The sequence below is a fragment of the Bacillus rossius genome, chromosome 1 (assembly GCF_032445375.1).
Source record: "Bacillus rossius redtenbacheri isolate Brsri chromosome 1, Brsri_v3, whole genome shotgun sequence".
Taxonomy (NCBI): domain Eukaryota; kingdom Metazoa; phylum Arthropoda; class Insecta; order Phasmatodea; family Bacillidae; genus Bacillus; species Bacillus rossius.
The window spans coordinates 374325397-374352838 of record NC_086330.1 but is presented as its reverse complement, the minus strand read 5'-3'; the positions used below and the strand labels follow the sequence as shown (position 1 = coordinate 374352838).

Below are 27442 nucleotides of genomic sequence, written 5' to 3'. Positions count from 1 at the left end.
GAAATCATGTAAACGGTTTCCTAGCGCTGGATAGCTACATATTAAAAAGTTATTTGCTAAGCAACCATAAAATGTTTTTACAGTATTTTTAATGTAGCTATACTTACCTTAATATAACCAACCATCCACAATTTTTTTAAAGTATTTATAATGTAACTAACCTATCCTAATCGACCGCAAAATTTAATGCCACACCGGTTTGTACAATGAGATAGAACGGCGTATGACGTATGAGCAGGGCCGGTGCAAGGTAAATTTGCGCCCTAGGCGAAACACTTTAATGCCCCCCCCCCCCCCCGGGCCGAACACACCAAAAAAAATTTTCCTTGCCTCAAAATACGTCACGTAAGCCTAAGATATTGTCAACAATCAAATGTAAGCAGGCTTGTGTTTTTTTTTTACTTTTTTACTTATTACAAATCAGAAACAGGTCACCGTGGACTTTAAATAATTACTTATATCAATATAAACATTCCAAACTGTTACAAAACTCCATTTTCATCTAGTTTCAATAATCGTTAAACATATTACATGAGCTGTTATGTGTCGTGCTGCGCCGCCCCCAGCTACTTGACGCCCTAGGCGGTTGCCTAGTTCGCCTGTATGGACGCGCCGGCCCTGCGTATGAGTAAGCTACATCCCAAATAAATACACCTGTTGTGGTTAGAGGTGGGTCGAAAAGTATCAACCTGATACTTTGGCACTTATACGCGCCTGTATCAGGAACGGCAAACGAGTACACTTGAAAAGTATCAAGTACTTTAGTATCAGTTCAGAATTCGCCTGGAACAACACCACGGCCAATGTGCGCAGAACCCGATCGTAGATGACGGTCACTTGGGCGGAGCTTGTGAAAGGGGAGGGAGCAGGAATGACGAATAAGGGATAAAGAAGGGAAATAATGTAGGGGAGGAAGCGCAGGGGAAGGCGTTGAAGGAGAGGTGCAAAGCGAAATTGTTACGAGTCGTTTGGTTATTGTCCCACATCAAAGTACGCTTAGTGCGCAGTGCGTGCACAGTCTCGTTCAATTATAAAACTAATGAAATTTTAATATTAAAAAGTACATTAATACAAGATATAATATTTATATGTGTGCACCTAACAGCTATGAAAATGCAAATAAATTCTCAGTTGACACTAATAACAGATGTAATCAACATTAGGACTTTTTTTTCCGAAAACAATTAGTAACTAGTGTTTTCATACATTAAAAGATTACGATTTTATCAAAAATTAAAAATAAAAAAAAACAGATACGTACATTAGTGAGCATACTATATCAATGTTTACGTTTCAAATGTTTCTTCAGATTAGTCGATGATGATTTATAACTTAGTTTTTGTTTACACAAATTACAATTAGCAAACTCATTATTTTCCGTAAAAAAATTCCACACAAATGAAGTCTTTTTCCTGCACTTATCCATTCCTTATTTCACTATAAAGATACTAACTACAAAGCATGACAGCCCGCAACAATGTACACGGTGGTAATTAATACACGGCCAGGACGAACTGCAGTGAATGCTGAACTGATTGATACTGGCTGTATCAGGCGGGCATGAGAGTAACAGAGGTAGAGAATTACCGGGCGTGATAAATAATGTTTCAGAGACACCGATACCTTTTTACGCTCGTGATGACGGCACGGAGGATGTGTACCCTGTAACGAGAATGCTTATACCTTGTCGCTTCCTGGGACCGCTACTGCTCTGATACAAAAGTATCAGATATTTGTATCTAGGTACATTACTGTATCAGTATCAGGTTGGAACAGATACCGAAAATTGCTGTAACAACCCACCTCTAGTTGTGGTACGAAAAAAAAAGCGAGCATGAACTTCGGGGAACTTCGGGTCTGGCTCTCTTGTCTGTGAAATGAAGGCTTCCCCCGTGCGAGAAGCGTGCATGTCGCGTCGAGACCCGTCCAGTCTCGTGTTCGCGGGGGCCCCGGAACGAGCATGAAACACGGCTGAGATGCATCGCGACCGGCCACGGGGCGCGGAGCGGACGCCTGTCGCTGGAAGTTTGGCAACAGTGCGGTCTGGCGTCTGGCGGGACACGTGACGCCGGACGAGCGATCGTGTATTGATCGCGGACGGGGCAGCGGGAACGTCGCGCCGTAACGCCTCAATCGCGCGAAGGTTCCTCGCCAGAAGTGCCGGGTTTACGTGCGTGTGTGTGTGGTTCGTGCGGCGGTGCCTGGTGGCCAGGATGTGTGCTTCCGTTGAGGTGGCAGCAGTGGCGATGCGACGACGTGCGCGCACGTGTGGCAGCCCGGGGGAGGTAGATCGATTCTCGTCCTGCGCACGTTCACCCGAATTATGTCTCACGAGTTGCCCATTCACGCGTCAGGATCACGCGATGACGCGCCCAACTACCTTGGTTTGGTACATTCCAGACTCGCGTTTTTGGTAAACGTGTGGTTTCAGGAAACTTAAAATATAGGATGTTGTAAGGACAGTGGGTTTGGAAATTTATGTTTTTGTTTCTTAGTTGGGTTTCACGTCTCGCCGGCAACGGAGTCATTGGAGACGCTGAAAATGGTAGTGTTTTTTTTTTTTTTTTACAGTAAATAGCACAGACTATTATGAGTAGTAATTTAAAACAGTATAATTCTTTGCTAGGCTGGGTTTATAAACTACACAACAGCGCAAGAAAGCCACGGTCGTTTTTAAAGCACGAAAGCCGCAAGATGCCACCAACCTTACAACTTGAAATTGTAAAACAGTAGAAAGCTAATATCTTCCCCGGGCTTCTTTTGATAAATCATGTTAATTATGAAAACACATAAAATTTTCAAATATTTGATTAAACTAGATATTTTTTTCTCTATACGAAAATCCAACAAGTGTAAATGCGTTGTACTGATATAATAAAAACCACTTCGTGGTTTTTTATGGACATAACGTCTTCGCCTTTAAACCTTTTTCGAACACTTATCTCAAATATGAAAACTGAAACGCAAGCCAAAAAGCAAGATATTGTAAGTTGGCCGAAGCTTGATAGCGTTTTTGCGTCTTGCCTTAGTTTATAAACGGTTATTTGAATACGTCGTTACTGAAGTTTTTGAGTCTTGCATTTCTTGCGTAATTTATAAACCCGGCCTTGTAGTCGTAGTACACGATGCGATGCACCTATTGTTCACAATCCAACAGACAATTGTTTTTTTCCAGTACGGATCTTGGTATGACCTTGACTCGTGATTGCTAAAGCGGTGTTACACAATACTGCGATGCATTGAGCTTAAGCCAATCTGGGAATTGGCGCATGCGACGGATTAGCAGTTCGTTTATTTAATTGAAGAAAAAAAACTAATTGTTGGGTTGGGTTAGTTATTAATTTAAAGGTTATCTTGGGATCATGATATTAGTATTACTTTTACGTTGTCATACAGAACCTACGTTTATAGTGTCGTGCAGAGTCCTGTTTCTGTTAATAATTCTCCACAAGAGAACAGGTGGCTGTATGGCCGAAAACGATACTTCAAGACGTTATTGCATAACCTCAAAAAAAAAAAAGCGCGTGTAACTCGGTACGTGATAGAAGTGAAACTTGTTTGGCAATTCAAACCTCGACCCGTAAGTATATCGTAAGAGGTAAAACGACATATATATATATATATAATAGATCTATATAGAGAGACATAGATATATATAGAGATAGATATATATAGAGATATAGTGATATAGAGATATATAGGGAAAGAAGACAGTTTTATAAAATGGCGCAGCACGGGGTTATTGGCTTTCATTTCTTTCTCTAGTAAGTATTTAATAATCCTAACTTTTTATATTTATTTGAAATTTGATTAAAATAAAAATAAGTTAGTAAACACGAATTAACATAATTATTACTTCAAAATAACTGCTCGGATATCAATAATTATTGATCAAAAAATAATTATTAACCCACGGTTGAAATACACCGCAAAGAAAAACTGTGCGTGTTACTGTTTCTTCAAACAATTCTGCCATCTGGAACACGCCAAATCTCTGAACGAAATATGAAATGCAGGCACTGTCTGAACAGCGATCTCTACGCTGCTGGTTGAAAAAGGAGGGACGCGACCTCGCTGGTAGCAATTATAAAATTCCAGGCATTCACAGCTGACTGTATAGGATACCTATATCTATTTTCTGAAAAAAGCGCATGCGCACACACACTGTCTTACTCTTTCGTTCATCTATCGCTTTTTTTTTTTGTCAAGGACGAATCATCGCACAAACAGGAGAACGAAAACGAGCCCAGTAATGTATATAGCATAGTGCACTCTTTATCTCTGTTTGGCCAAGTAGGTACCTATATTCTCTCCTTTTCGTGTCAGAAAAGTTTCACAACTATGTTTCACGAAAACATGCATTAAAAGTCGGCATTGAAATTTTATTGTCATCGTTCCCAAAGAAGTTTCACTTAAAAAAAAAAAATGCATTTAACTCAGTACAAGTGATATAAGTGAAACGTACCTATTTGGCAATTCAAACCTCTACTCGTAAGTGCTCTCTTTTTATCTCTTTTGCGCCAGAAAACTTTCAAAACAATTTTTCACGAAAACGCATTATAATTCGATTTTGAAATTGTAAATGATATTTTACTCCCATCTATTTATTTATTCAGTTTTTGATCTGTAGATCCCATATGGAGGTAAGGACTCCGGTATATAGAACAAGTCAATTAATACAAATATATATACATATATACTCACATACTGTACAACCACAAAAACTAAATTTTACAGATTACTTTTACATTTCAAAAGTAAGAAAGAGAGAAGGAAAAAATATACATTGGTACATAAGAAATGGTATAAACTCAAGTCTAAGGCTCAGAGCGAAGAGTTAGTTTACAAAACTCTATTTTTCTCCTCTTTTGAATAAAATCGGCGTCGGACCAGGACGATTTCCGTAGGTTCGTTGATGTAGGTAAAAAAAAAAGGGGGGGGGGGGAGTTTTGAAGGAATCCCCCTCCGAAATGTATTTTTTTTAAATTTATGAATTTTTGAAAATACTAAAATCAAAATATTATCCCATTTTATGTATAAAAAATTTAAGGCTGGGTTTATAAAATGTGCAAGAAACGCAAGACGCAAAAAGTTCAATAGCGATGTCTTAACATGTTCTTTTATAAGTTACGCAACATGCAAAAACATACTGCAAGAATCGCCCAATTTCCAACGTCTTGCGTTTCAGCTTGCGTTACCACCTTGCATATTTGAAGTGGGGTGTTCTGAAAACTTTGAAAGATGCCGATATTATGTGAATAGAAGGCCACGATTGTATTTTTATCATATACATCACGTGTTTACTGTTAAACTAAAAAAAAAAAAAAAAAAAAAAAACACAATTGCATGAATTGTAACGAAATAAATCAAAGAAAAGGAATGAAATGTGTGTAAATGTTATCTAGTTGAACACTAATAGGAACAGATGTATTGTTATCGTTAACACGTCACGTGACCATGTCGATGACGACTTACATGAATTTACTCCCTATCCAAACCTTCCCATAGACGTTTTCACTTCAAAAATTAACGTTCAAATCAAATTGATTTATAATTTAATTTTTTTTTGGTGATAAACATGAGTAAATATAAGAAGACTGTGGAATAAATTCATTTTCTACTGTTTTAAAAATTCAAGTTGTCGGGTTGGTAACGTCTTGCGTGCGTTATAAACGACCGTGATTTTCTTGCGCAGGTTTCTTGGTATATGAACCTGACCTATAACACATTCACTTGCGTGAATGAAACTGAGGAATGTGCCTGTTGCTTCACGCCGTTAAATGACTGTATCTTTCCACTTGGCAAGAGATCAATGTCTCCCCTCCCTTCCGCCCACAGGACTTGTCAGAAAGCTGCTGTCTGGATCCGCTCTTGCGCGGACGCATTGCAAAGCTTGCTTAGCAAGGCCTTTGAATATATATACAGTATATATATTCAAAGGCAAGGCTTCACCTGTGCGGCGAGACGGGTGTTCGATGGCATGTTAATAATTTATGAAACTCGCAGTGCTGCCAAGTATTAACGGATGTTAGGTATTTATTTTACTGATGCAGAACTCCATTCACGGAATTACGGGGTGTTCTTGATTTATTACGAAAACAGCCACACTTAATGACAGTGTCATGCATTCATAGCCGGTTGGCTGTTGCTGAAAATATGGCACGATAATTTTGGTAAAATCATGTATATTTAAATCCAGTTAATTTTATTGGGCGTGCTTTGAACAAAAATTTACCTCCAAAGAGATTCAAGAATTAAAAACTGCAAGCTTGCCTTATCAAATGAGAATGAAAATATTTTGTTTATTTCTTGGAATGAATATAAACTGTAATTCATATTTTAGTTTTTTTAATATTGATTTGTTTTGAAACCAATGTTACTTTTAAACATTTAAATAGATTAATTAGTTCATTGCTGTATAAGTTTGCCGAATGTTTTGTAGTGGGTATCATTTGGCACTTACTTTATCGCGTTTGTTCAACGGGTGTTTTATTTAATGAGTAATTAAGTGAGATTACTAATTTGTGTACCTAGAAGTTGGTAGCACTGACCTCGAGTTGGCATCCCAGTGTTCTTCCTAGTACCTACATTGTTGGTGCGAAGACCCTGTTTACCGATGCCTCACTAGGCGTAATGTAATTTATATATTTAGGTGCAATCCATATCTGCGACTTACTCGCTCATCGATACAGGGGCGAATACAAAATTAATTTTGGAAGGCGCACCAGAAGGCCCCCCCCCCCCCCCCTTTCCCAATTTTAATCGTGGGATCGAGTCTTTATATCTAGATATTAATAACATATTCTAGACATTAGATTCAGGCTGGATATTTGATCCGCTTCTGCATCAATATAAAAATTCTAAACTACTTCTAGATAGTTAAAAACCTGAAATTTGGCAAGCTTATAACTATATATTAACCTGTAACCGACAGAAAAAATTCAAAAAGTTAACAATTTTTTTAAATTAACCCCCGATAAGAACTAAAAATAAAGGACGTAAAATTTTAGTCAACTGCAGACACTTTTTTCTTTTTTTCTGGAGGTCGACTGTAGCTAAATGGCAGGTGATATATATATTAAATTGGACTAATATCTACAAGTTTGGGCCTATGACTTTATGTCCCATCTCTATCGGTTATAGTTTACGTAGAGCCAGACTTTTAGATCCGGGGCAATTTGGCAAATTTTTAAAAACTAATTTTCAAAATATTTTTACAAGTATAATATGGGGAAACTGGGTTCGTAAGGAATAGCCCAATGAAGTTTTATTGCAGGTTTATTAATTACTAATATTTACATTACTAATCAATTCTTGTGCTTAAAGATGTCTCATCACCAATAACTTGAACTTAAAAGTGTTTATCCGCAAGTCACTCAATGTATTGTCCAGTTCCGCAGTCCGCACTCCCCACTGGAGCTGGGCTCGACAGTGGTTCGCCCCTCACCTCGCGCCTGTCCACACACACAGTCTCGCGCCACTCAGTCGCACTCTCACGGTCCAGTCGAACTCAGCGTCGCGCCACTCTCAAGAGGGTCTCTCACCCTCTTCGCCGATGTCGCACTTCCCTTCACTCGCGGAACCCTCCGAACCTTCGGAACTCCCGCGGAGGCCGGCGTCGTCGCTTATATGCCCGCGGCGTCCTTCTCGAACGGACGAGAGCGGCCGTGACGTGTCGCGTCATCCTGGCTCGTCCCGACGCCCGAAACACCCAGAACAGCGACGCTCATCCACGCCACTCCTCGCGGCGGCCTCTGAAAGCCCGGAATCCCTAGGACGCTAGAGTTGACAATAGCCCGAGGCGGGAGGGTGCGCGTGGAGCGGAGGGGAGGGGGTATCGAGGACCCTAGAAATGCAGCCAGGCACGCGTGGCATGCCAACGGACGGCGCGTGACGTCAGTGGCCGTGCAGGGGCCACCGGCCAGCTCCGAACCTGGCGCGCGTCGCGGTCCTGTTTTCGTTCGCAACAATATTTTCCACGTCCCACTGGAAAGACAACAGTTTTTTTCAAACTTGGCAGGTCGATTGAAATAGATAACGTTTACAATTTTTGATCTTATGAAATTTTGTCGTATTTCCATCGGTAGGTCTTCAAATTTAATCCCCCCCCCCCCCCCCCCTCCATTTTCCGCCCTTTTTTTTCTTGCCAAGAAGCTCTTTTTTTTTTTTGGAGAGGGGGGTGGGAATGCTAAAAATTTCAGAGCACGCATCGGGCGTGCGTGCACCGTGCAACGTGACCATGAAAGTTTAATTTTAGTATGGTAGGTGGGTTGGGGGGGGGGGGAGGTGTGGGGAGTCGTTCGATGTAGGGAGACCACTGCGCACCTCGTGTGGCGCACTCAGTCTCGCCTGCGGCGAGTCACGCATGCCGGCGGCGGGCAGTGTCCACTGTGATCACGTGGTGTGGTGTGTTCACGTGACCGCCAAGGGACGGCGCCATGGCAGGTACGTATGGACGCTCAGGGAAGCCTTCATCTCACAGACGAGAGAGCCACACCCGAAGTTCCCCCAAGTTCATGCTCGCTCCTCCCCCCCCCCCCCCCCCCCCCCCCCCGGTTCTATCTCATTGTATAAACCGGCGTGGCATTAAATTTTGCGGTCGATTAGGATGGGTTAGCTACATTGTAAATACTTTAAAACATTGTGGATGGTTGGTTATATCAGGTAAGTATAGCTACATTAAAAATACTGTAAAATCATTTTATGGTTGCTTAGCAAATGACTTTTTAATATGTAGCTATCCAGGGCTAGGAAACCGTTTACATGATTTCACAGTATCTTTAATCTAGTGGCAGACAAGACGCCAGATATATCACAGGCGAATTTAGTATAATATTAGAGGCAGGATACAGCTTAAAGGATAATCGCTGTATAGACATTTGTGTGTTTTCATTGCTAATTAGTCAATCAAAATTAAATAGTATATCAATAAATTGGCCGAAATTGTTCATGCATAACGCAATAAGTAAAACTACTTATCTGGACTGTTATCTATTCTTAGGTATCTAGGTCGAATAGATTAATATTGTTGTTTTTATGTTAATCTGCTGATGAAATGTCCCATAATGTGGGACGTTGCCGAATTTCTTGAATAAACTTCTCAGTATCAAAAAACACTTGACCGGACGCCATCGCAGACAAGTCTACCGTGTGACAGCAACAATGCTACTGAATGCCCCTGCAGTCGCTCGCGAGTCTTCAGTCTCTCGGCGACAGCAGGTACCCGGCGACTGATAGCCTGTCTCCCGGCGACACGGTGGCGACAGACTACTGTGTGAACACTATACCAATGCTGCGTATGTAACTGCTGTCGCCGGCAGACAAGTTTCCCGTGTGAAAGGAGCCTTATAGCGCACACAAGTCGCAAAACATCACAAACCCTTGGGGGGGGGGGGGGTGGGGGGGAATAATAAGTCATGTTTATCATTATAACTAGAGACTGGAAAAATTCGCGATTTCGATGACCTCCAAGATAGACTCCACAACCCCTCTACACACTCAGGCAAATGCCTCCTGCTCATTGGCTGTTGACTCGTGACACCTGTCAACTGGGAAGCCTGCGATTCGATACTTGTTTGGTTGAAGGTTTTTCATTGGCTCAAAGTCCTTCTGATAAACTGTGAATCAATCACAGAAGCAATATAAAGATACAGTTATTTTGATTATAGCACATCATGAAATGAACCCGCGAATTTTTCCGGTTTCTAATGAGAACATATTAAACTTGATCAAAAAGTGCTGTTTTCTTTTCACTGTATGAAAGTACATAATTAAAACCACATCGTGTCCTTCAATTCACATAACGCCCGCATCTTTTAAAAGTTTTCGGAACACTTCACTTCAAATATATGTAAGGCGGAAACGGAAGTTGAAACGCTAGTTCGCTGAGCCTATTGTTGCGTTTCTCGGTCTTTCGTAGTACGGGAAGCCTATGATGTACATTCTGTATTGCACAGACCCGAACAACCCCGAATATCTACCTTCGGCCAATTCCTAAACAACCGTTAAAATGATTTGACAGTATTTTTAATGTAGCTATACTAACCTAACATAACCAACCATCAACAATTTTGTAAAGTAAAAAATTATCCCGTAGTTGGCCGAAGGTAGATATTCGGGCTTGTTCGGGTCTGTGCAATACAGAATGTACATCATAGGCTTCTCTCGTAGTACTTGATGTCCATAAAAGATGTCCCAATTTCCATGGTATATTATAAAATGTTAATTTATTTTAGACTATTTACAACAAATAATACATCAAATGAAGGTAAATAAACTTTTTTTTTTACAAATGTCCATTATGTGCACCTTTAGTTATACGCCTACATCCAACCTAATGTCCAATTCTTCCCACACTTTGGTTAACTTGTCCGGAGTAGTTGAACAATAGCCTCTTCAGTTGCGTGTCTCAACTCTGGTGGCGGAACGTAGACACGATCTTTTATTAAACCCCAAAGGAAAAAAATAGTCGAATGGCGTTATGTCAGGTGAATGTGGAGGCCAGCGAAAAATAGCTCTTGTCGTCTCGACCATCGGCTGATGTTTGACCACAGACGTTAAACGAAACGCACAGATTCACTCGTAGCGAATTGCAGAACACAAAACTCTCTACGCTCAGGAGGCGCCATTTTGCGCAGGTGGCGCTGGTAAGCGATAAAATAACAAAGCAGTAGTCGCGCATGCGCTTATCTAAAACTGAGTTATCCTTCAATTGTGATCTTGAACCGAAACACTACCATGCTTGTCGATACTATTAACATTTATAACTGGAGCATTCGTTTATGGATACTGTTGTAAATGGGTATTTATAGTTCTAAAGCCAGCCACACTAGGTATGTACCTGTACGCCTGTTGCATGCGCAAGACGGGGACGTACTACAACGCCGAAATGCCAAATTGACCACAACGCCGAAATGCCAAATTGACCACAACGCCGAAATGCCAAATTGACCACAACGCCGACAGCTAGAAAACTGCTGTGTACCACAACGCCGAAATACACTAACGCCGAAAAATGTCATTGCAGGACTGCCACAAAGGTTAGGTTAAATTAGGTTAGGTGAGACTAGGTTAAGTTAGACTAGGTTAGGCTAGGCTAGGCTAGGCTAGGTTATGTTATATTATGCTAGGTTAGGTTTGATTGTGGTCTTTCGGCGTTAAGGTACATTTAAGACACACACACAAATTCATTCAGTTCTTATTTCGGTGTTGTGGTACACAGCAGTTTTCTAGCTGTCGGCGTTGTGGTCAATTTTGACATTCGGCATTATGGTATTCCGGCGTTCTGGTAACGACCCGCGCGAGACGCGCTGTCAGCTGCAGGCTGCAAGCTGCTGAACCGGTTTCTACCGGGCTCGATACGGCCGAGTGGCTCCCCATCTTCTCAGCGATCCGTACTTTCCTTACGGACGGCCGCACGATCTCTCAAGACGCAGGGCAGCCCAAAGGGGAAGCCTAAGATGTACATCAAGTTCTGTCCCTGCCCGAACACGCCCGAATATTCACCTTCGGCCAACCTCGGGTTTATTTATATTTCTCTGTTTATTTTAATGTAGCTATACTAACCTAATTAACCGCTCATAGTGTTTTTAAAGTGTTTTAATGTAACTAACCTAACCGACCACTTTTAACATTTGAATTCATTTTTCCTGCGCAAAAATAAAACAAATCCCGAGGTTGGCCGAAGGTGAATATTCGGGCGTGTTCGGGCAGGGACAGAACTTGATGGGCATCTTAGGCTTCTCAGCCCAAAAGCGCGTTTGACAATGGCACGCAAACGGAGATTGATCTCCCGGAAAACATTCCCACTGTCGCGTCTGCCGCTTCCTCCACACTGCACGGAAATTTAACAAACGAGCAAAATGGTTTGAGGGTTATGATTTCATCGAAGACGTCACTGCTGAAGCAACTTTCATTACTCGAGTTTTCCTATAAAATTTTATACGTAGAACATGTTCTTAAATATATTTGATGCTTGGTGGCGGAATCAGCCAATCGGAATTGCACCCAGCGAAAACGGAAATGTGTGTTTCTCCGTCCCAGCAAATCCTAATTGAACAGAACAAATTTGACAATAAAGAGGTTATGTATGTAATACATAAAATAATTTATCCTGAAAACGTGAACAATGTCTCGAAAACTTTTAAAGAATGTGTTATTATGCAATGAGTATTTATATATCATTAAAAATAACCAATGTTTTAAAAGTTAAGCAATGCGTAAAACGTATTACAATGAACCGAAAATATTCGCGGCTTCATTTCGTGGTAGGCTAAAATTTAAATACACGTACATTTGGTCAGTGAGAAACCTTCAACCAAATAAGTGTCGTCGAATCACAGGAAACCCAGTTGAGATGACTCACAAATCAGCAACCAATGAACAGGTTTTATTTACCCGAATATTCAGAGGATTGTGTAGTATATCCTGAAGTCATTGAAACAGCGAATTTTTTCAGTCCCTACTCATGAAAAGTTTAAGTTTTCCATCCAGCATGGTAATACATTATGCATTTTAAATTTTAACGTAAGATTAAAATTGAAAGGTTAATGCTAACTTGAACTAACAATGAACTTTGATGGTGAGACAGTTATAAAAATGTATTGAGGTTATTTCATGGAGTTAATTGAAGGTCATATTTCGTCCAATATTATCCCTTCAACCAGTTACCAAATAAATTGCAGTCTTTAATTTGAGTGTGTGACAAGGTCTTAAGACATTGGCTTGTCACCAATGTTGACAATTTTTGGTCGGTTTTCGTGGACATTGCGAGTTCGAGAAGAGGTTAAGCATAATATTGAGAATATGCCTTTGTTGAGGCAGAATTCGTACGCTAAGAGATTTTCAAGGCTCATAAAACAGTGTTTATTGACAATATTATTAAAGTTGAGGTCATACAAAAAACGAATTCAATATCAACCGCCAATGAATTCACGGGGAAACTTATTTGTGGTAGCTACATACTACAAACTTACAGCAAAAGGTATAAATATGTACTACCTATATTCTAACGAAGCCAAATTTTGACAATTAAACGACCGATAATCGTTATGGCCTAAAAACTGTTGAAACCAAGATGGCGTCTTTCTGTCTTATTTTTAGGGGTGTGAACAGGTGCTGAGAGCATTTTCTATACAAAACAGTGGGTAATTATGCAAGACATGTAGAGGTAGGCCAAAATGCCAGTGAAAATAGGCCGGGATGCGTTTTTGTATATTGCTAATGCCGTAACCGTGTTCATTGATAAGCATTGAATCACTGTAATGCGGAATGTCATTTCGGTACTGTACACAATAAATCATTCTGGAACTTGAAACAGGAAATTCACGTTCCTCGGTATGGCATTCCACATAACAGGTTTCCAGTGTATCTAGTAAACTGTAACGGCTCTAGCGACAAATAAAATAATTTCCAGACGACTCATGCTTTCATGGCTAAACAAGCATCATTACACAAATATACGCTTAATATTGCACCTCACCAATACATTGGAAGTTAGTTTGATATATATCGTTTATTTTACAGTTTAGTATTTAGTAAACTTTTTTTTATTGACGATAACGCGAGGGACCACGTGGTAAATAAAGACGGATCTACATGACACTGATTGCTGATTGGTTAAGAGACCAGCCAAGGAATTATTAAGTGAAACCATAGTCCGCCGAAATCAGGGTAGGTGAACCATAATTTAAACTCAGGACATCCTGAATGTGAACTCATTGTTTTTTTTTTTATTACTGCTGCGTCGCATCGGTTAGTAGAAATAATTACAATATTATTTCGTAACATAAATTATATATATATATGTATATATATATATATATAGAGAGAGAGAGAGAGAGATAGATAGAGAGAGATAGATAGAGAGAGATAGATAGAGAGAGATAGATAGAGAGAGATAGATAGAGAGAGATAGAGATAGATAGATAGATAGATAGATAGATAGATAGATAGATAGATAGATAGATAGATAGATAGATAGATAGATATATATACATGTGCGCAAACGAGACAGTGAAATATATACCAATATATGTTATAGGAATAATTATGCCAATAACACTTATAAACAGCAATTTTGGTCAACGGTAAAATTTAAAAAAAAAAAAAAAAATAGTGTAGCGACCCTGCCAGGATTCGAACCTGGAATCTTCTGATCCGTAGTCAGACGCGTTATCCATTGCGCCACAGGGCCCTTGAATCAAGATTGATGAAGTACCGGGTATAAACTGTCATTGGTGTAACTGGTTTTAAACAGCGGTATAATCGTTGATCGTTCGCTATTGTTGACGCTATTATTGGTTTGGCGTGTAGGAGGCTACAGGCCAGTACAGTCGCATGTTGCGCTCGTTACTGTCAAAGGCCAAGAAATAACGGCCACGAATGTTTTTTTGTGTATAAACATCTTTGCTCTCGGTATACATATGGTTGTAGAAATTTCGTGCATGGAACGGAAATGAGTAACCACGTTTTGCCATCTGTGGAGGATGGCGCGAACCAAAGTTCACAAAGCCAAAGGGAAACATTATAGTACTAGCGACCCGCCCTGAAATCGCACGGGTGCAATGCTGATACTAAATATACTACAGAATGTCTTTATATACCGGCCCCCCGGCTGGTACCGCCGCAACCGCTATATCCCTGAATTTTAAATATGTAATATCTTCGACAATATTCATTTTTATTACATGCTGTAAAGGGCCATATTGATTTATATTAAATGCACAATGTATTTAAGGTACTTAATTGGATAAGGATTAATGCTGTATTGCTTAAAATCGCTTCGTAAATAAGCCATTATTTCTCGTAAAAAGTAAACGATAAAAAATGGTTATTGTGGGTTATCCCTAAGAGATAGACATATACCATCGCGGACTTTTTTGTAGACCTTTTTAAGGTGTACAATACTGTAGTACATTATTTTGATCTATCTCGTAGCGTTCAGCCAGCGTTTGCAATGTAAGCGCAAAAAAAAAATGTGATTATTTACGACATCACATTAGAAACCTCTAAAATTATCAGTGTTTCTCTACTATATTATGCATGTATTATACATATCAACCTTCCTCTTGAATCACTCTATCTATTAGAAAAACTGCATCAAAATCCGTTGCGTAGTTTTAAAGATCTAAGCATACATAGGGACAGACAGACAGCGGGAAGCGACTTTGTATTATACTATATAGTGATTAACTGTTTAATGAATTTTAACATGACAAGCAGTATTATAATGCAATTCCTTATCAAAAGTCAGCTCCAAATACGAGGTTTAGTATTTTTTTCAAATCTTTTTCTCTTTTATCGGAGCAGTTTCGTTAAATAGTTTTAACATTATTTCTGTGTGTGATTCGTTAGTTGACGCAGATCCTCCGGCAGCGAATTCTAGCGGCGGAAGTGGACACTACGTGTGATTGGTGTCCAGAATAGTCGAAAATGTTATTTCAAATAACTACAACAGTTTCTCAAACTATATCACCTTTATTTTCTTTCACATTTCCTTCCACAAAATACATACTACTTCCATCTTATATCCTTCACCCCCTACACACTCCTTTTTCCTCTGTCCCTTTTTTCCCTCCAAAGATACAAAAAAAAAAAAAAAACACATCCCTTTTCCATTTACCAACCTGACAACACAACAACTCCTTTCCCTCAAAACTTCCCCAGTAACCTGGCTTTTGGCGATTAAATTCTACAGAAAACACGGTTTTAGTATATTTATCACGCTCGACGTTATTTTAAAGAATTTTACGTTATATTTCGTGTCCAAGTTTTATATTATAAGTTTATTTGCAACATGAGAACACGTGAATTCGCTCCTTACCGAGGTTAGAAGTTTACACATCACTCACGCAGATTTTTTAATTGTTGTTTTCCTTTTTAAAAAAAAAATTACTTGCTGCAGGCGTTTGAATTTTCGCAACTAAAGCAAACTTTAGTGAGTTAGCCTGTGTCTTTTTCTCTTAAAAATAAGGAAGAACATACCACTAGGCTTTTATGGGTTTATACTTACTAAATTGATGTTGAAACTACTAAAATAAACTTGATGTAAGCTTTTGGACATACGCCATTGCTAAGCACATGTATGTCTGTAGAAGAAAACTACAAAAAACTCAAAAGACAAAAACACAAATTAAGCAAAAAATTGCTGTTGTCAACAGGATATAAACATTACATAATATTCCATAACAGGAATATGGTCAACAAATGTGTTTTTGTCTCGTTTCAACTGTTGTGCTGATTTTTTTGGGTTCAATATTTTTGTGCTGTCATTATTTGTGGGTTTTGTTTCGTTATCTTCTGTTTGGAAAACTATTGTGTTTGTTTTGTCGTGTTTTTGTCTCTTTTCAATTGTTGTGCTGATTATTTTTGTTAAATATTTTTGTGCTGTCATCATTTGTGGGAGTTTTTTCGTTCTGTTAGTCCTTTTTTCTTTGTTTTTCTTTGTTTGTTGACCATATTCCTGTTATGGAATATTATGTGGTGTTTATATCCTATTGACAACAGCAATTTTTTGCTTAATTTGTGTTTTTGTCTTTTGGGTTTTTTGTAGTTTTCTTCTTCAGACGTACATGTGTTTAGCAATGGCGTATGTTCAAAAGCTTACATCAAGTCATGCACTCCCATTGCACAAATCTTTCAAAGATAATACTAAAATAAAAGTATCGTTAGAATGTTGTGTTTGAAAGAATTTGAATATCAGGCAGGAAAAAAGTAAGCATTAGCTACTATAACTGAAATTACATAATTCCCTATTTTGTTTGCAGTGAGAGACCGCGAACTATAAATCATCTTGTACATTTTTCAATTTGTATCGCCGAAGAGAAAAATGTCAATCACGAGATGAAAATGCGCTGAATCTCCTGGAAGTGTATTTTGACCCTGTGTATAGAGTGGTTATTTGTTCTGAGAAGCTGAAATGAAACTGTAAATTTTTCTTCTCAAAACCATATTTGTCAACCATTTTTTGGAAGAAATATGGCTTCCAGACATGTTGGCAAGAAGTAAGGTAATTAGTGTGTACAATATTTGCCATGTTAATACTTGAAGTGAAAATGAAAACTTCCCCTTAACCCCCTTACCTATCTGCACAGAAAAAAAGTTTTTGATTTTAATGAAATTTAATGCTAATTTCTTTCAGATGTTTTGTTATTATGTTTGTTTAGCGATATTCACTACATCGCTAAACAAACATAGTAACAAAATAATATAACAGAACAAACATAATAACAAAGCGAACTCACTTTAAGCTACTAAACAAATTTATAGCATATTAGCCTTTATACAGCTACAATTATTTATTTTGCTATCCAATTGCTAACCAGAGCGTCGACTTTAAATACAGAAGACACACCCACTCCCTAGACTGATACCTCTACTTAATACCTCCTTGGGGTCTATGGACCATGAAACGTAAAACTATATAAAAAAATTATTTGTCGTATGAGTAAGCTACATCCCAAATAAATACATATTTTGTGGTTCGGAAGAAAAAAAAGCGACCGTGAACTTTAGGGAACTTCGGGTGTGGCTCTCTCGCCTGTGAAATAAAGGCTTCCCAGAGAAGACAGCGCGCCAGTCCAGAGGAGACACCGCGCTAGAAGCACCAGCGAGCGTCGCGCTTATCATCCCGCCTCACTGACACCTTTGAATATATATACTGTATAGAAGTCGCGAGTGGATAGGATTTACTCTACGTTTTTCGAAAGCGTATAATGAGCAGCTTGGGAACTTCACCGCTGCAGTGCGCTGCCGTAACACCCTGTATCGTCTTAGTTGTTATTTACACGTTAGAGCGCAGCTCTATCGCCCGCTGTCATTCCCCGCACCCCTCACCCATCATTCACTGCAGCTCAAGTTCGTTCAACGGGAGGGGGAAGGGGTGTTTGAAGAGTTCGACACTTGTCCGCTAGGGACCACCACAAGTTGATGCCCTAGAGATGGTGGCGATTGCGGCGGTGAATTAACCAACTACCTCAAAACCGTATTAGAAATTTTAACCTGGGCTGGCGACTTCTATACAGTATATATATTTATATATTCAAAGCTGACACACACACACCCGTGAGCGGCGGGCCCCGTAAGCAGACGGGCGTCAACTCGCCACGCGGGTGTCGACGGGAACCCGTGTCGAGTGTCGAGTGTCGGGCACCCGACACGGGAGTGACCGGTAGCCGGCCGCACGCGCGGAGGGTGGGCGAGTCGGATTCCCAACCCGTTTCTGTGGTAACCACAGCAACTATGGTGCTCCGTAACATGTTTGCGGCGCAAGCGCCTGTGATTACGGTACTATGAAGCGGACAAAAATTGGTTGTCTGTAAAGTCGGTATACGGACGATAGTTTAACGTGGCAACGTCATAACAAAACATTGATGAAATGTTTGCATACTTTTATGAATAAAATTGAATCATTTTTATTGAATTATCACTATTTTGTATGGATACAAAGAAAGAGTGAAATGAAATCTACAATTTAATTGATAAATTTACTTTTATTTGCACTCATTAATTCAAATATGTTTATTACTTTAACGAAGAGATTATTTTAACTATAACTTTAATACATGATTGCTATTTAACTTCTTCCAATCTGTGACGATGATAGGAAAAGTAGGAAACTGATGGGAGTGTTTCAAGTTTAATGTGCCTCGGAAAAGTAAAATCGATGGTTGTTCCAATCGTGTGGAAGAGAGATAGATGCGGCGCAAGCGTACAATGAGCGTAACTGGACACAGCCTAACGGGACAATGTGCGTAACGGGACACTTTTTCGTGCGTGCAGCCGGCGTTCATCGATTTATTAGACGTTGTCATGTCAAAAATTACTAAACAGTGGCTTTTGACTTGGTTCTGGACTATGAATGTTATTAAAATACTGCCTATGAGTCAAAAATAACTAAAACGTGAATGCTGTAAAGTTTCTGCACACGTTAGTGGACTATAAATTATAGCAGTGTATTAAAGGATAGTTAGACTGTTATAGAGATTAATTATTTAATACCTATGTGTATTTATGGACATGCATTTCCTAATAAGCGTAATTAATTTAATTTAATCAAAAATAAATGGTTTAGGATCGCCTGGTATGAAATAATCAATATAATGGACTAAACTATGTATTTAATAATATTATAACAATAAAATAAACAAATAAAATGTAGTTTATTCATACATATTTGCTTAAAGCACAATTTGTAGTCCAGTTTATTAAACAAAGTAAATATGTAGCACTGAGGTATAACTATTTGTATTTTAGCCTATCGCGAAATGAATTCGCGAATTTTTCCGATCTCTAGCTATTGGCTCACAACTCACCTGGATGACTCTGGGCCAATGAGAAACACCCAACAAAAGCTTTATCGAATCACAAACTGCTACGATGGGACGTCTCACAAGACAGCAGCCAATGAGTGGGTGACCTTTGACTGAGTGTACGTAGGACTATGGAGTTCATCCTGGAGGTCATTGAACCCGCGAATTTTTCCAGTCCCTACTAATTGTTCGTGATTATACTTAAATAAATTATTAAAATTATATTTGCAATAAACTGTAAATAATATTTTAAAATTAAAAAGTATGGAATTTTTCATCAATGTTTTCTTATGACGTTATCGCGTAAAATTATCTTTTAGAGACCGGAAAAAATCGCGAATTCATTTCGCGATAGACTAAAATACAAATAGTTATACCTCAGTGCTGCCTCTGCTATTGGCTCACAACTCACCTGGATGACTCTGGGCCAATGAGAAACACCCAACCAAAGCTTTATCGAATCACAGGCTGCTACGATGGGACGTCTCACAAGACAGCAGCCAATGAGTGGATGGCATTTGACCGAGTGTACGTATAACTATGGAGTTCATCCTGGAGGTCATTGAACCCGCGAAATTTTCCGGTCCCTAATAATATAACAGGTTAGGGCGGGCTTTTAAACTAATTGTTCGTCATTATACTTAAACAAATTATTCAAATTTAATTCGCAAAAAAACTGTGAAATAATATTTGAAAATTTAAAAGTTTGCAATTTTTTTATCAATGTTTTCTTATGACGTTATCACGTAAAATTATCGTCCGTAAACCGACTTGAGAGAATACTCCCCCCCCCCCCCCCCCCCCTCTAATTATTTTTTTTTGTTGCAGCTGTGTGGTTATATAACTTAAGTGTTCTATCTGAAATACTTTATCTGGTATTGGCAATAAAAAAATGTTGATCGGCTCCAACTTGAGTGACGTACACACCAGCCTTGGGAAAGCACTCTAGAGCATAAGGTCGTACAGATGTTTCCAACTGTGCGGTCGAGGTTGTCGTGAATACCTGTGTGACGTGGATACCAGCCTTGACTTGACGTAAGAGCGCAGTAAACGGGGGTGGTTCCAGCCAGGGAGGGGACGCGCATGCGCGGGCGGCGCGACTGACCGGTTCCCCCCCGTGCGTCACCGCCCCTGGAGTGACCGGCCACGAGTTGAATGCGCAGGGAACGGAAGTGCGTGACGAACCACAGTTACGGCCATCCGCGGCGGACGGCGCGGAACCGAGGTTCAAAAAAGCCTAAAAGGAAACTTTACAGTAGAGACTGGAAAAATTCGCGATTTAGATGACCTCTAAGATAGACTCCACAACCCCCTACATACTCAGGCAAATGCCTCCTGCTCATTGGCTATTGACTCGTGAAACCTGTCAACTGGGACGCTTGCGATTCGATACTTTTGTGGTTGAAGGTTTTTCATTGGCTCAAAGTCCTTCAGATAAACTGTGAGTCAATCACAGAAGCAATATAAAGATTCAGTTGTTTGGATTATAGCATATCATGAAATGAACCCGCGAATTTTTCCGGTCTCTAAGTATCGACGGACTAGATGGGCGGTATTTAGATAAAATTCCGTGTCAAAAATCAGGTCAAAAACCGGGGTTTAGTATATATTATTTTCAAGTCTTTTTTCGCTCTTATCGGAGCCTTTTTATAATACAGTTTAACCTTTCGCTCTGCAAATGGAATGTTTAATAGGTAAGCCCACCCCACACGATGCCCATTTTCTGCTATAACTTCTCTTATACCCATGGGTATAAAAATTTTCATAAAAATTTGTATAGCAGAAAAAAAAAGTGAAAGTTACACCTGTTTGTGTTAAAAATTATGTAACTTGCGGAAATATTATTTGATATTTTATCTTATATTTTTCATTTGCAAATAAATAACAAAATTGGTTTAGTATTTAAAAACAAATTAAGAGCAATTTTGGAATTACAAATATATTTTTAAGTTGTAGGTTAATTTCAAAATCTAAAAATATATAAATTTAAATGATACAAGGGACATTGGGTTTACTAAATGTAGTTTATGTACGGTTTAAATTCTAATATTAATTTAATTATACAGTTAATCAAGCTAATTTCATTGTAATAGTAAAAAAATGTTACCGATTCATATATGTTATATATAATATTTATTGATTACTTATATATTTAACTACATAATTAGAGGAATTGTAACTAATATTTTTTGTAACCCAGTGAGACAAATAAACACGCACATACCGCGTAATAAATTTAAATCTTCGGTGAAGAAAAACATTTTGCATGTTTTTTTTTTTTTACCCTCACAGGTGTGTCGCTATGAAGTATCAGTTTATTCATTATTAATTTATGGACACTCGTTTCTTAATAAACGTTGGCGTTTTAATTATAAAATTAACTTTTGGTTTAAATTATTTGTGAACATGTGATTTTACTTTACTTTTTTAAAAGTAAAAATAAATCTAGGTACGTAGTACTATGAATAAAATCAATGGACTGAGACACCTAAATGTAGTTAATAATATTATATCATAAATTAATTCTAATAATTTATATTTGCAGAAAGCACAGTATGTACAATTTAATTATCTGTTATTTAAAAAAAACTAAAAAAAATAGGATTGATGAGGATTCGAACCACGTTCAAAATCACCCTTCTACCACTGCCATCGTGCCCTTCGCCACTACGCTACCGCAACTTCTACGAACATGATAGGAGATAATGGGTAATATAAATTGCAACGTATTTTCATAACGTATTTTAAAATTTCCGATTACTTCTTTCTGTGGCAATTTCAGCTTAACAAATATATTCCATAGTAGTTTTACTATTATAAAGTTTCATTTGGCATACCATTACATTTGTTACGTCCCTTAATGTTGACAATACAGACTATATACGGGGTTATATTGCAACACATGGGTCCGCCATCTTGACGGCTTCAGCTCGTGGGTATAGCAGAAAAATAGAACACGTTCTATTACGGTTTTGGCTAAGACTTCTGTTATGAAAACTTTTATACCCAGAGCCAGACCCCTTGGAAGGGTGCTGAAATGTTACCCACACGGGAACAGGCGCGCTAGCATAAAAATTACACGAAAACTGCTAAGGAAATGGGTGTCGTGTGGGGCAGGCTTTAGAGACCGGAAAAATTCGCGGGTTTCATTTCGTGATATGCTATAATCCAAAAAACTGTATCTTTATATTTCTTCTATGATTGACTCACAGTTTTTCTGAAGGACTTTGAGCCAATGGAAAACCTTCAACCACAAAAGTATCGAATCGCAAGCTTCCAGTTGACAGGTTTCACGAGTCAATAGCCAATGAGCAGGAGGCATTTGCCTGAGTATGTAGGGGGTTGTGGAGTCCATCTTAGAGGTAATCGAAATCGCGAATTTTTCCAGTCTCTATTAATAGTCAACGTATAGTTGCTCCTGCAGCGAATTCTAGCGGCGGGTGCAGAAACTACGCGTGGTTCGCGTCAAGAAAAATAGTTGAAATTACAATCTGCGTACACTTGTCACGCTCGGCATCAGTTAAAAAATTTCTGCGTTAAATTTCGTGTTTGAGTTTCTTATTATAAGTGTATTTGCAACTTGAGAACACATGCATTTGCTCGTTACCGATTATTAGATGTTACACATCATTGGCGATTATTTTTTTCTCGCCATTATTATTATTTAATTGCTCTATCTCTTACATTCGTTGTTCTGCCACAATAATTTTCAACAGATTTTTTTTTTTACTAAGCGTGATATAGTATTGTTTTCAAGATGCGCAAGTCATAACTATTACAAGCATTTGCTCTACTTCTTTCACAGTTTGGGTAACAAAGTAGACTTGAAGTGCATACACATCTCCCTCACGTTGCTGATTGGACTGCAGTGCCCTTGATTGCCGTGAGCCAGTTGTGATGTAAAAGAGGAGACGAGAGATCATTAGGGACCGGAAAAATTCGCGGGTTCAATGACCTCCAGGATGAACTCCATAGTTCTACGTACACTCGGTCAAATGCCATCCACTCATTGGCTGCTGTCTTGTGAGACGTTCCAGCGTAGTAGCAGCCTGTGATTCGATAAAGTTTTGGTCGGGTGTTTCTCATTGGCCCAGAGTCATCCAGGTGAGTTGTGAGCCAATAGCAGAGGCAGAACTGAGGTATAACTATTTGTATTTTAGCCCAATCGCGAAATGAATTCGCGAATTTTTCCGGTCTCTGGAAATAATCGTGGCTCTAATTAAAGTCAAAGACATTTTCATTCCACGTATATTTGAGATTACCCTGATGGTATGACGAAATTTACAAGTCTAATGCTAGAATAATTCATTGGAAACTTTACAAGTTATGTCTAGAGACCGTAAAAATTCGCGGTGTCGTTCGGCGATAGGCTAGAACTCGAATACATATACCTTTTAGATGATTTTGTTATTGGCTTAGTGTTCTTCTGGACGAATTTCAACTAATTATAAACCCTCAACCAAAGAAGGATCGAATCACATACTAACCAGCTGAGACGACTCACAAGTCAGCAGCCAATGAACTGGCGTTATTTGCCCAAGTGTACAGGGGAATGTGCAGTCTATCCTGAAGGCTATTGAAACCGCGAATTTTTCCTGTCTCTAGTTATGCGATACGCGCCCATCACTTTTACAATAATGGCCGGATAATGTTTACAGTTTAACGTTTTTTTTTTAAATCGTTACACAGAAAATTTGTTTCTGTACTTCTACAAAAGAAACCGTTGGAAACCAGTTGCCAAGATATAGTTCGTAATACTACAAGAAATATATTGTAACTTTGTACAACATATGTCTATGGCTATTTTTGCATATACTATATGAAAATACGTTTTTCGAGGTATTACTGAAAATAGGCGCATAATTTTATATTTTAGTCGAAGTTTCATTGAAGCATAATTTTTCTAAACCATGGAAAGAAAACAACAGAATTTTCAATAATTTGACTTTTTGTTATGCCTAGAGACCGGAAAAATTCGCGAATTCATTTCATATGTTAGAATCCAAACAACTGTACCTTTATATAGCTTCTGCGATTGGCTTACAGTTTATCTGAAGAACTTTGAGCCAATGGAAAACCTTCAACCAAAAGAGTATCGAATCGCAAGCGTCCCATTTGACAGGTGTCACGAGTCAGTAGCCAATGAGCAGGTGACATTTGCCTGAGTGTGTAGAGGGTTGTGGAGTCTAACCTAGATGTCATCGAAAGCGCGAATTTTTCCGGTCTCTAGTTATGCCTATTAATGTGCGCAGTTAATACTGGAAAGCTATTCAGGGAACGGTTTACAAATAACTTAAACTATTGGAGGTACTGGGACAACACAAAGCATAAATGCCCGAAATAAAATCCGAACCCAGAATTACTGCGAACACTATTTTGTAGCGATTCAGTTGTTATCGTGTAAATGTATAAATGCATAAATATCTGTAATTTGACATGAATATTTCTCTTCCATTTACAAAAAAAAATGGTTGTCTGTAAAGTCGATTTACGGACGATAGTTTAACGTGACAACGTCATAACAAAACATTGATGATATGATTGCATACTTTTATGAATAAAATTGAATCATTTTTATTTTAATAATAAAAGAATAAATACTTGAAATTATACTAGTAATCAGATTTTTAAAATGCAAGAATAATTAACCTTTATTGCCGAAATTGTTGTAATAAGCAATGAAAACCACATTTACTTGTCACTTCACTTTATAAACAGTCGACGAAACAGTTCACGTGTAGATGACTTGTAATTAATTTTAAAAACTGGCGTTTAGCTATAAAGTTTAAATATAATTATGAACAAGTTTTCATATAAATAACTGTTATCAAATACTATCTATCATCAATTATATGAATCACCATTATTTTTTTGTCAATTGTAACATAACCTATTATTACTGCACTCGCCGACAGCGTAATGGAACACAGCGTAACGGGACACATGGTAACGGAACAATGTGCGTAACGGGACACTTTTTCGTGCCTGCAGCCGGCGTTCATCGATTTATTAGACGTCACGTCAAAAAAAAAAAGAGACAGGGAAGAGGGAGGTTCGACAATATTAATTGCACCTGGGGCCTTCGTCTCTGTTTCACCCGGGATACGCTTGTCTTCTGGCTAAATGATTACCGCTGGCTCGATGCCCTCTACCGGGCGGGATGATAAGTACGACGTTCGCTGGTGCTTCCAGCGTATTATCGCATCTAAGTTCAACCGTGCATAGGGAAAATATGAGATTTTAGCGGTAGACATAACATATGACGGAGAAATGAAGATAAAGCTGTTATGCAAGTTCCTTGAGTTATTTCAAGTATCTCTGCAGGGTGCTTCATGCCTAAAATTAATTCTGAAAACACTTTTTTTTTTGTTTTTTTTTAGCCATTTTCACTTTTCTAAAAATACAGTTTAAAAACTTAATCCGAAATCAAAAGTACTTTTCGGCCCTCAGCGAACTCTTAAATGATTTTCTTAAGCAGACCCCACTCGGATATCTTATGTAGTTTTGAAATCGTGTCAGTTTTCCTGATGGTCTGCTCACCGTGTGTGTGCCCGGGTGGGCGGTGCCATTTAAGAGTACCCTCACATCTAAGTTAGTGTACTTTCAGGTACGAGAAGTTCTCAGTTCGCGAGTCATTCAGGTACATACACAAATTAAGTATGATAAAATATTGCTTATTCTTTAATACTAATACCATATAGGTACCTACACTATTTCTGTTAAATCTCACGATATCGTGACAGCATAAATTTTTATAGTTTAAATGTAAACTTGGCTGAACTACTAAGGACCGTGCGTAAGAATTCTAAATGCGCCGTTGGATGGTTGGGTAAAAGGGGGGTTATGTAAACGTTGAATACAGAATACATACTACAATTCCAGTCACAAGTGGAAAATGGTATGTTTAAGTTAAAGGTTGGTAGAAAATATTGTAAATATTGCCTGTAATATAAATATTACAACGCAAATTTGTGTTGTGATTTACTAGTATGGCCGAGACTGTTTTCAGTGAGAGTTATCCTTGACCCTGATGTCGCCGCCATACTGTTTACTTGATACTAGCGGCAACTTGATCCTGTGGTTCTCCACAGATCCTTAGGAATATAGCGTAGCCGAGGCTGTTTTCAAAAAGAAAGGAATGTTTGCCATTGCGTTACGGTTAGGACAAAGACTGTTTTCCACACTTATTGGTTTTCCATTCCAAGTAAATATTGTTCATTATTTTTTTTTATTATTTTTTCATCTATATTTGGGTACATTTGCGTACCCGAGCGTATGTACTCGGGTACCGGGTACAGACGTGGTAATTTGGATACGTGTACCCGAATTCGGGTACGTCTGGCAATTTAGAGTGGATTATACTGTTACGAAATGTAAGCAGGGCCGCGGCGCTCTGCCTCGGCGCCGTTACCTGACACCTGGCATATTTGGGAATCACGCGGGTCGTCGCGCGAGCTGCCGACGCCTTTCTCGATCATTCTGGCGTCGGGTCGACGCGGGATGACGCGACTGGCTCCTGCCGCGCTCGTGAATTCTAGAAGTGGCGCCTGGGCCTATATAATCCCAGGACGCCGGCCTCTGGGAGAGATTTTCCGGGGCGATAGTGGCGTGGGTGCTGCGGAGTCCCCTGGGCGGCGAAGTCCCTAGGCGAAGGTTCCAAGGTGAAGAGTTTTTCTGGGGTGAATGAAACGGAGACGTATCTCACGGAACATTCCACTATCGCTTCTGCTGCTTTAGTGAACGGAAACGTAACAAATGGCAACCAAAGAGATAGAACTTCCTAGTTATGATATATTAATTTAATCTTTAAAAAAAAGTGCTTCGATATCATAAAATGGTCAGGATTTACATATATTTACATATATAATAAAAAATTAACCACAATGTAATAATAGAGGGGAAGCCTTCATTTCACAGACGAGAGAGCCACACCCGAAGTTCCCCGAAGGAAGTTCATGCTCGCTTTTTTTTTCAGTTCTCTCACATTGTATAAACCGGTGTGGCATTAAATTTTGCAGTCGATTAGGATAGTTTAGCTACATTATAAATACTTTAAAACATTGTGTATGGTAGGTTATATTAGGTAAGTATAGCTACATTAAAAATACTGTAAAATCATTTTATGGTTGCTT

General features: G+C 38.9%; 1 protein-coding gene and 1 non-coding gene across 5 annotated transcripts in view; one reads left to right on the top strand and one right to left on the bottom strand.

Annotated features, from left to right (window-relative positions):
- Positions 1–27442, top strand: part of LOC134528516 (leucine-rich repeat serine/threonine-protein kinase 1) — a 193720-nt gene that overhangs the window by 21813 nt on the left and 144465 nt on the right. The window contains exon 1 of one of the 4 annotated variants that reach the window (XM_063362200.1): positions 1657–2545. The exons of 2 other annotated variants lie outside the window; for them this stretch is intronic. The gene's annotated coding sequence lies outside the window, so the exon portion shown is untranslated. Of the gene's footprint in view, positions 1–1656; positions 3581–27442 lie in introns of those variants that run through there. One more of the 4 variants, XM_063362199.1, reaches the window with a different exon arrangement.
- On the bottom strand, positions 14122–14194 carry Trnar-acg (transfer RNA arginine (anticodon ACG)). The gene has a single exon. It is a non-coding gene; the product is annotated as a tRNA-Arg (tRNA).